Consider the following 10,075-nt stretch of genomic DNA (forward strand, 5'->3'; position numbering starts at 1 on the left):
GTGAGGTAGGCCGGGCGCCCCTCCCGCCGCCGCCGTGCCGGGCCTCGGTCCCTGCGGGGGTGGGTGCTGCAGCCCGACCTGCCCCGCTCCCTGCGGGGCGCGGCCTGTGCGGCTGAGACGCCCGGCCCGTCCCGCTTGGCCTGAGGGTGGTGGGGGCCGCCTGCCCCGCCTGCAACCCTGAGGGTGCGGGTGGACAGGCCCGGGGAAGGGGAAGCTTCACCGCCCCTGCCACGACGCACAGACATACCGTACATACCCCCTGCCATCGTTCTGCCCGGCTGAGGCTTTTCTGTCTCTATAGACAGGTAACACACGCTATCTATGGCTTAGGTATAGAACACATAGAGGTAACGTGAGTGCTCTGCACGGGGGAAAAGGCCTCACAAGGTGAGGTGAGGTGAGGTGAAGCAACAACCGTAATTCTGTATACAGACAGAAAACCTCTGGGAGGCAGGGTGAGGTGAGGGGAGGCTTTTATTTCTGTATTAGGAGTGCACACTCCATAAGAGCGTGTGTATACTGTCTACTTAGGCAGAAAGGCCTTGACGAGGAGGAGTGAGGCGAGATGAGGCAAGGCTTTTTAGTCTTTGTACAGAACACACACTTTATATTCTCTGAACAGAAAGTGTTGGTGAGCCTCCCGTGTTGGCTGCTGTTGGCAAAGGGTTGCCGTTCAGCTTAGCACTTTCCACTGTCAATCACACACTAAACTGTATTAATTTTGACTGTGTGTTTGTCTCTACCACCTATCAGCTGTCGTTCACTCAGATGCTGTTCAATAGTGAATTCATTGCTCAGGTTCTTTTATTAATTATGTCCAGAAGTTGAAAGCACAATAACATCTACTGGTGATCGTATTGTCAAGACCAAGCCCAACAACACCGAGTCACCTTGTTATATGTATTTGACCAGTTCCTTCCCTGTCTGTACACTTCTAACTGTTTCTGGTTATTACATGTGTCTGTCATTAAATACTTCACTACTTTTTTAATTACTTTGCTTGCACTCTTAAGTATATGGTCCTGCTCTGTTTCTGTTATTATGAAGCATGCAGGGCATCTTTAAATGTGGCAGGAACTGACTGTATTTTAAAGTTTCTCTGCCTTCACATCCTATCAAACTCTGTACAGGTGTCTTGCACAGGCCTCCATTAGTCCTTTGATAGACTATAGATCTGTATCTGAAAGAAATTATTTCTTTTCCATATCCTAATAAGCTAGGGCAAGAAATAATGGGCTCAAAATGCAGCAAAGTTCAGGTAAGCTATTAACAAAAATACATTACCTTAAGATACTAAAGGAGTAGATGACGTGGGAATGGTGTGATGTTGCCATAACTGAAGGACTCTTAACAGGGGTTACACAAATATATTGAGAGTCAGATTGTCATCCAGCTTTGGTGCAAGTGAATTCTTGAAGTCCCTCTTAGGGCTATATTGTGGTGATATGGCTAACAAATTCTGCTGTTAAAGTTGTTATTCTTTCTTCATAACCCATCCTCTATTTCACAGAAAGTACTTGTGTGAAATAAATACGTGACAGCAAAATATTTCAGAAATATGGGCAACCAGTTGGTTTGTCTTTTCATTCCCAGTGACATTTTAGAAGGTGTACAACTGTTTCCTTGTACTGTAACTATATTTTGTCACAGCATGCAACACATGTGAACCTGTGTTTTCACAAAGGTATTCCCTTTCCAAAATCTTGTTTCTCTAACTCCTGTACTGTGAGACTGTAAATATATCCTATATCACAATCGGTGAAAATTATGCATCAATTTACGAATTTATGATTAAGCACAAGGGGTTATATATCATCATGCTAAAAGCAAGCAGAGGCAACTGGGAATTTTCCCATTGCTTTGAATGCTTTTACAAAACCTCTTACATGGCTTAATTAATGATTTTCTATGAACAACTGTTACACTGTGGTTAAACCCATTCATTCCTAGGAAATCCAGATGTATTGGCAGCTAGAACACAAGCCCCTAATGGAAATCCACTGTAAACTCAAATCCATTAATTTTGTTTTCCTCTTTTATAATGAATCTGAATGCATTAGCAAGAAATGAGTATTAATGTCCGCTGTTTATGATACCATGCAATAAATAACACAAGAGCTGGTTCACCTAGGCCATTGCTTCCACTTAATCTAGTAACAAGCTTACAGGAGTAAAAATGTCTTTGGCCAGTTGGTGCGGCTTAATTACCATTTTTATTTTGACCTTTAGTGCAGGAAATTTTGCAATGACACAAAAAGGTCCCTCTGTCATTTGGGGCTGGGTGAGCGGAACATGAAAGTGTGTCTTATTACCTGTAATCTGGTAAAAAGGGCATTAAATGCCCAAACCTAGAGAGCAAAAGTTATTTTTGCAGAAAGGAAAATCTGGAAACAAAATCATTATAAACTGAGTTAGAAATAATTTTGAACAAAACTAAATCAAGTCTCTTCCACTTTGCCATACATTTCAGAAGGAGAATGCCAAAATTAAGTGCTTTTATAATCTCCATCAACAGAATATAGCTGTGAGTCACCTTAGCTCACTAGAAAATTCCTAATTATTCTCCTGCTTTTCTTACAGGACGTGGGCCACTTCAGTGCAAAGTAATAAAGCTTCATGATTTCACAATCAGAAGTCCCAAATTGTGTTAACATCGTTGTATTTGGGTGAGTTGACTGTAGTCACTGTAGTGCAATTGCTTTCCAGAATGAGAGGTTGCAAATCAAGACTCTTGGTGTCACTGTAAAACATGCCTCTGCTTGAGTGACCTCTGCATCTGACTGAAGGATAAATCCCTGCATCTGTTGGGTGAGATCTGTGCTGTACTTCATTTGTAGCTGGCTAATGAGTAGAAGAGGCCCCAGCATAGTCATGCTCCACTTTAAATAAAAATCTTTCAAAGATCTAAAACCTACCAGAGAAATGTGATGCAGCTCAGCTTTCTTATATATGTACAAATTTACTTTCCATGTAGTTTATTTTATTTATTACCCAGGTAACTCCACAGAAGTTCTGTGTCTCAGCAGCGAGCAGACCTTTTTGTCTGCCTGAAGCGCTTGGCACCTATTCAGGTTGGGGACACAAGACTGAACTGTGCTTAATTTCACTGGGTTTTCTTTTCTTTTCTTTTTTTTCTGAGGTATGTATACCTGTAATGGAAAAGGCTCAGAAAGCAGCAGGATCTTCCTGGCTGTGGTTTTACCAGCTCTAAGGAGAGCCTTATACATGCACATTCTATAAGACATCATTTTTACCAGTCTCTATGCAGATTATAGGATAAAATGAACTGTCACTGCCACTACCAAGGTAATTGTGGCGATCCAGCCACCTTTGACTACCTTGACATCAGCAACGGTCTAATTGTCATCATCCTAGGGTGGCTGTAATGATGTAAGAGAATGACTTAGCTTTTCAAATCTTCTAGATTTGAAGGGGGAAGGGAATAAAACTAAGATCATTAGAGATGAGCCTGGGGCAACATGCCAGGATTTGAGCTGAGATCGATAGCACAGCTGAAGTGCATCTATGCCAGTGCCTGAAGCAAGGGCAACAAATAGGAGGAGCTGGAAGCCATCGTGCAGCAGGAAGACTGTGACATACTTGCCATCACAGAAACATGGTGGGATAACTCTCATGACTGGCATGCTCCAACGGGTGGCTACAAACTCTTCAGAAGGGATAGGCAAGGAAGGAGAGGTGGTGGAGTAGCTCTGTATGTCAGGGAGTGTTTCGACTGCCTAGAGCTGGATGATGGTGACAGTAGGGCTGAGTGTTTATGGGTGAGAATCAAGGGAAGGACCAACAAGGCAGATATCCTGGTGGGAGTGTGTTATAGACCACCCAGCCAGGATGAAGAGGCAGGTGAAACATTCTACAAGCAGATCCTACAAGTCTCATGATAGCCAGCCCTTGTTCTTGTGAGGGACTTCAACCTACCAGATGCCAGCTGGAAATACAACACAGCGAAGAGGAAACAATCCAGGAGGTTACTGGAGTGTGTGAAAGACTTTCTGACACAGCTGGTCAGTGAGCAAACCAGGGGAAATGGCCTGCTGGACCTGCTGTTTACAAACAGGGAAGGACTGGTGGGTGATGTGGTGGTCAGAGAACATGTTGGACATAGCGATCATGAGATGACAGTTTTCAATTCTCAGAGAAGTAAGGAGGGGGGTCATCAGAACCACTACCTTGGATTTCCAGAGGGCTGGTTTTGGCGTGTTTAAGAGGCTGGTTGACAGAGACCCTTGCTAGACAGTTCTGAAGGGCCAAGGGGTCCAGGACAGCTGCACATTCTTCAAGAAGAAAATCTTAAAGGGGCAGGAGCATGTCCCCATGTGCTGGAAGATGAGCTGGTGGGGAAGACCAACCTGGCTGAACAGAGAGCTTTGGCTGGAACTCAGGGAAAAATGGAGACATTATCACCTTTGGAAGAAGGGGCAGGCAACTCTACAGGACTATAAGATGTCACGAGGTTATGCAGGGCAAAAATTAAGAGGTGAAGCCCAGCTAGAACTCTGGCCGGCCACTGCCTTAAAAGATAACAAAAGATGTTTTTACAAATACATTAGAAACAAAAGGAGGGCCAAGGATGATCATCCTTCATTGGATGTGGCAGGGAACATTGCCACAAAAGATGAGGAAAAGGCTGAGGTACTTAACACTTTCTTTGCCTCACTCTTTAACAGCAAGACTAGTTACCCTCAGGTAACTCAGCCCCCTGAGCTGGAGGACAGGGATGAGGAGGAGCAGAATGAAATCTCCACAGCCCAGGAGGAAGCAGTTAGTGACCTGCTGCTCCACTTAGACACAAACAAGTCTAGGGAGCTGGGTGGGACCCACCCGAGGGTACTGAGGGAGCTGGTGGAGGAGCTCACCAAGCCACTCTCCATCATTTATCAGCAGTCCTGGCTAACTGGGGAGGTCCCAGGAGACTGGAGGTTAGCCAGTGTGACACCCATCTACAGCAAGGGCAGGAAGGAGGATCCAGGGAGCTACAGGCCTGTCAGCCTGGCCTCAGTGCTGGAGAAGGTTATGGAGCAGATCAGCCTGAGTGCCATCATGCAGCACATGCAGGACAACCAGGGGATCAGGCCCAGCCAGCGTGGAGTTATGAAGGTCAGGTCCTGCTTGACAAACCTGATCTTCTATGACAAGATGACCCCCCCAGTGGGCAAGAGAAAGGCTGTGGATGTTGTCTACCTGAGCCTTAGTAAAGCCTTTAACACTGTCTCCCACAGCATTCTCCTGGAGAAACTGGCTGCTCATGGCTTGGACAGGGGTACTCTACACTGGGTTAAAAGCTGGCTGGATGACCAAGCCCAAAGAGTGGTTGTAAATGGAGTTACACACAGCCCGTGGCTGGTCACAAGTGGTGTTCCCCAGGGCTCGGTACTGGGGCCAGTTCTGTTTAATATCTTTATTGACGATCTGGATGACGGTATTGAATGCACCTTCAGTAAGTTTGCAGACAATACCAAGTTGGGGTGTTGATCTGCTGGAGAGCAGGAAGGTTCTACAGAGGGATCTGGACAGGCTGGACCGATGGGCCAAGGCCAATGAGGTTCAACAAGGAGAAGTGCCGGGTCCTGCACTTGGGTCACACCAACCCCACACAGCGCTACAGGCTTGGGGCAGAGCGGCTGGAAAGCTGCCTGGGGGAAAAGGCCCTGGGGGTGCTGGCTGACAGCCGGCTGAACATGAGCCAGCCGTGTGCCCAGGTGGCCAAGGAGGCCAACAGCATCCTGGCTTGTATCCGAAACAGCATGGCCAGCAGGACTTGGGAAGTGTTTGTCCCCCTGTACTCGGCACTGGTGAGGCTGCACTTTGAATCCTGTGTTCAGTTTTGGGCCGCTTACTGCCAGAAAGACATTGAGGTGCTGGAGTGTGTCCAGAGAAGGGCAATGAAACTGGTGAAGGGTTTGGAGCACAAATCTTATGAGGAGTGGCTGAGGGAACTGGGGTTGTTTAGACTGGAGAGGAGGAGACTCTGTGCAACTATCTGAAAGGAGGTTCTAGGCAGGTGAAGGAAGTCTGTCCTCCCAGATAACTAGCAGCAGGGTAAGAGGAAATGGCCTCAAGTTATGCCAGGGGAGGTTTAGACTGGATATTAGGAAAATTTTTTTCACTGAAATGGTGGTGAAGGATTGGAACAGGCTGCCCAGGGAAGTGGTTGAGTCACCGTCCCTGGAGGTATTTAAAAAACATGTAGATGTGGTGCTTAGCTACATGGCTTAGTGATGGCTTGGCAGTCCTGGGCTGATGGTTAGACTTGATGATCTCAAAGGTCTTTTTGAACCTAAATGATTCTATTATTCTGTGATTCTCTAGACCAAGGTGATGAGCTCTGCTGACTGCTATGCTAGAGTTGATGGCTGCTGAATGTAGCTAATTATTATGGCCTCAGTATCTGTGACTGAAAGTCAGAATAGTTGTTCCATTTTGTAACCCCTAATGATTTGTGTCATCCCTGTTAACAGTCTAGTCTATAGTTTCTGTGATACCTCTTCAAATCTGGAAATATGACATAATTTCTTACTTAAATTGATACTCCTGACTGGCAATTATGCCTGGTAAGCCTCTTGAGTATGCAGTGCAGATAAACATATATATATCCAGACTTGTAACACTCCTGGGTGGTTTCATCAGCTGCAAAATTCAGTCTACAGGATTAGTACTTAGAAATTGCCAGGCAAGCTATGAATAAGGAAGAGCCTCAGCTATATCCAGAGATCTAAGTATTTTCATGAAAGGGGAACTCTAGCCACAAGCTTTCATGTGACCTTGGAGGACAGCTAAACAAAAGTGAGAGAGTCTGGGGAATTTTTGCAGCTGGTGTGCCACATCCCAGCTGTAGAAGTGTAGTGATGCCGTGATCCAAACAGGCTGAGCCTAAGCTCATGAAACCTTTTCACTTTTCAGCTATTAAAGTTATATGTTTTTCCAGTAATTTTTATAAGACCTGTAAAACTAATAAACCCCTGAAAGATCTATTACTCTCTGGCAGTTTGATATTTTATAGGTTTTCCATTAAGATGGAACAATGACTCATCTAAACCACTGGAGCTCCCTTCTTCCTCCTTGGCTCCAGATGTGCCGTTTGCCCCCAAAGCAAAGCTTGTTGTTCTGTAAAAGAAACGTGCTGCAAACATGGGAACTTGCATCCAAAAATAGTTTCTCAGTTTTTCCGGATGTCTGCATCACTGGTCTCCACTGTATCTTCACATGGGCAGTAAGAAACCCACAGACACAAACCAAAAGACACAGTTCCTCCCCCACATTATAGGGCTGTGCAGGCTCCACTTACATGCACACCAGAGGTCCTGAGGAGCTCAGTCACATGGTAAACCCCTTGGCTTCAAAGGTTTTTCATATGAACGATGGCAATGAGATAGGCTCATATGAACTGTAGATCAAACCATCCAAAACTAAAATAGACGATAATTAAACTATCGAAGCACAATTAAAACTTAAAAGTACCATGTTGTGGATTAGCAGCTTAATGCCATAAACTTCAAGGACTTTGCAGTGATTGGTGCTTTAGAAACTCTGTTTTTCTGTGTACATTTGAAACAACTTAAGAAGTTGAAATTGCCTCTATCCTTATCTGAAGAGACTGCTGCCCTCTGAAACTAATTGAAAAATTCCTCTCACAAGATGTTTTGGCAATATTTGGGAAGCTTGTCATGCCAATTAAATATTATGGACACTGGCTGGTCAGGGCCTGATTCTGTACTGACTGCCTTGCTCTCTTCAGTGGGACTAACTCTGGAGGATACCGAGGAAGCTCCATGCCGGTAGGAAAAATATTACTCAAAAGCATCATGTAAAGGCACATATTCTTACTTTACAGCCATATAGTTGTAGTACCCCTTCCAGTACTACTTATTTAAGGTCAGATTTTTTTCATGAGTAGCAGTGCATTGTTTTCAGCCAAGGGAGCCCAGAGAGTGCTTTTCACTTCAGAGAATAAGTAAATTAAACAGTAATTCTCAGTTTCATTTCCAGGCACAAGCCAAATAATAGCATTCATGGAGAATTCGTGGAGAGAGACCTGAAAGAAGCAGAGGACAGTGAGCACTTTGGATGTAGGAGAGATAAGGAGGGGCCCTGGGAAAGCCAGGGGGCCTGGATGAGGAGAGGCTGGATGGGAGGGGAGCTGGAGAAGAAAAAAATTTGGAAGCAGCAGAGACAAGGAAGCAGGGTGGACTGGCCTGAAAAGGATGAAGAAACAGCACAGACAGCAGATGAACTTTTGAAACCTTGTGGGGGATTGGTGGCTGTGCCTGGGCAAGGTGCAGGAACTACTTGTTGAAGTTAACCTGGTATGGGGTGGTAAAAGCCTCGGTGCAGCTGGCTAGTTTGGATAGTGCTGTGACACATAACGAGAGGCATCTGTTTTTTTCTTCCCCTTTGATGTCTACCTAACTGCTTCAATTGTAACTGAGATCCCAGTTTGGGATTGGTTCTAGAAATAGATGAACATTGGCTGACAAAATATTTACTACCTGCGGAAAAAGCAGCTCTGGCCTGACACCATTTGGAAATGTGGCTGAATATTTTCAGTTTCAGAAGTACTTTCTTTAGCATTTTTGACTGCTGTAGGATGCAAAATGAGGAAAGGTGATGAAATGACTAGTAGCAACTGAAATGCAACTAAATGATTGATACTAAGTTCAGCTCCCATCTACCTCCTTTTCCTCCTTGATATCAAAAAGCCTTTTGTTTTCATATCAGGCTGACCCAAAAGATCTGTTCATTTATTTTCATTTTGGCCAGAAGATCAAAACCAGCATTGTCTTGTATTCCTTTTAGTACTTAAACAAGTCTTTTGCTTCACAAACATGTGCCCAAAGTTAATCATGTGTTTAAGTGCTTTCCAGATTAAGGGTGTTAAGCATGTGTCTGAATGTGTTCTTGTGTAGTTTCCAAGGGCAAAATACTGCCAGAAAAATCGACTGGACAGGCCCCATTCCCCTAGTTTGCTTGTCCCTAAGAGTGGGGATTATGTTTATAGGACATAAATTAACCCAATGTGATCTGAGGTCTCCGAAACTGGGAGCACTTGCCATGCAACAGTGTTTTTTTCTTTCCAGCTCTAGGCTGGACTTGAACAGGGCAATTGGGGTTAAACTTAGCTTTCCTGTTCAAAATTTCATGCTGTTAACTTGCTATAGCTGTGACAACTTCTGTTGGTCTTGTTGCACAGTGTTCACTTTTTATAGACTGGGGTTGTGTCACAGGACCAAAATGTTTATGTACGTGCAGGGTGGAGAAAGCAGAGAAATGAGGGACCCCTTTTCCCATCTCCTTGGAGATCTGGGAGCAGCTGAGAAGCCTGTGCTCAAAGATTTTATTTTACTGTTCCCCAAGTAAACACATTCATGAAGAGACCTGGTCAAGCATGGAGGGGACCATAAATAAATCGCTCCCCTGAGAATAGCCACAGGCATTCACATTTCCCAGCTGCAGAAGCTGTAACCAAGAAGCATTCTGCTAGCTTTGGACATGAATCGATCCCTAGGATACACATTTAATGTGCTGAAGTCATTAGTTCTTAAGGATTTCAATTAGAAAAATCACTGATATTCAACAAATGGCAGGGAATAATACTAATTTTTTTAAAGAATAATTTATTTTTTAAAGTTGAAAATTTATTTTCAGAATTTTTTGAAATGCATTTTCTCCATTAGCGTATAGCATGTCAGAAGCAGTGTACAATATGACAGCATTACTGGCAATCAAATAACAAGAAGATCAGTATGATGTCCCTTATTTGAAATAATGTTTGACCTGAAGCATCATCACCAGTGATACTGGTTACTAATAGTACACAGGGGCTTTTGCTTGCCTAGTTTGACAGGCTGCACAATAATTCAGAGAAAACTGATTGCTCTGCAATCTCTGCAGATAGATATCCCAGAGATAATCCTGCTCCCTTTGTGCTGTAGTACCTTCTTTGGCCTTCGAGGGAAAAAAGAGAGTATGTTTAGTTTTAGATGGGATTTTCCTACCTGGAGTAAACAATACAGGTTGCAAGAGGAGTTTTGGTGGGGAGAGAGGCGGAGAGGATGAAGAG

The 10,075-nt window shown here is 44.3% G+C and overlaps 1 long non-coding RNA gene across 1 annotated transcript; it reads left to right on the plus strand.

The window, feature by feature from the left end:
* Window positions 1-63: 63 nt before the first annotated feature.
* LOC121089973 lies at window positions 64-8,171 on the plus strand. Its single transcript, XR_005828436.1, has 3 exons — window positions 64-305; window positions 2,581-2,666; window positions 8,005-8,171. It is a non-coding gene; the product is annotated as an uncharacterized LOC121089973 (long non-coding RNA).
* The last annotated feature ends 1,904 nt before the right edge of the window (window positions 8,172-10,075 follow it).

Source organism: Falco naumanni, chromosome 1 (genome assembly GCF_017639655.2).
Source record: "Falco naumanni isolate bFalNau1 chromosome 1, bFalNau1.pat, whole genome shotgun sequence".
In the NCBI taxonomy this organism is placed as follows: domain Eukaryota; kingdom Metazoa; phylum Chordata; class Aves; order Falconiformes; family Falconidae; genus Falco; species Falco naumanni.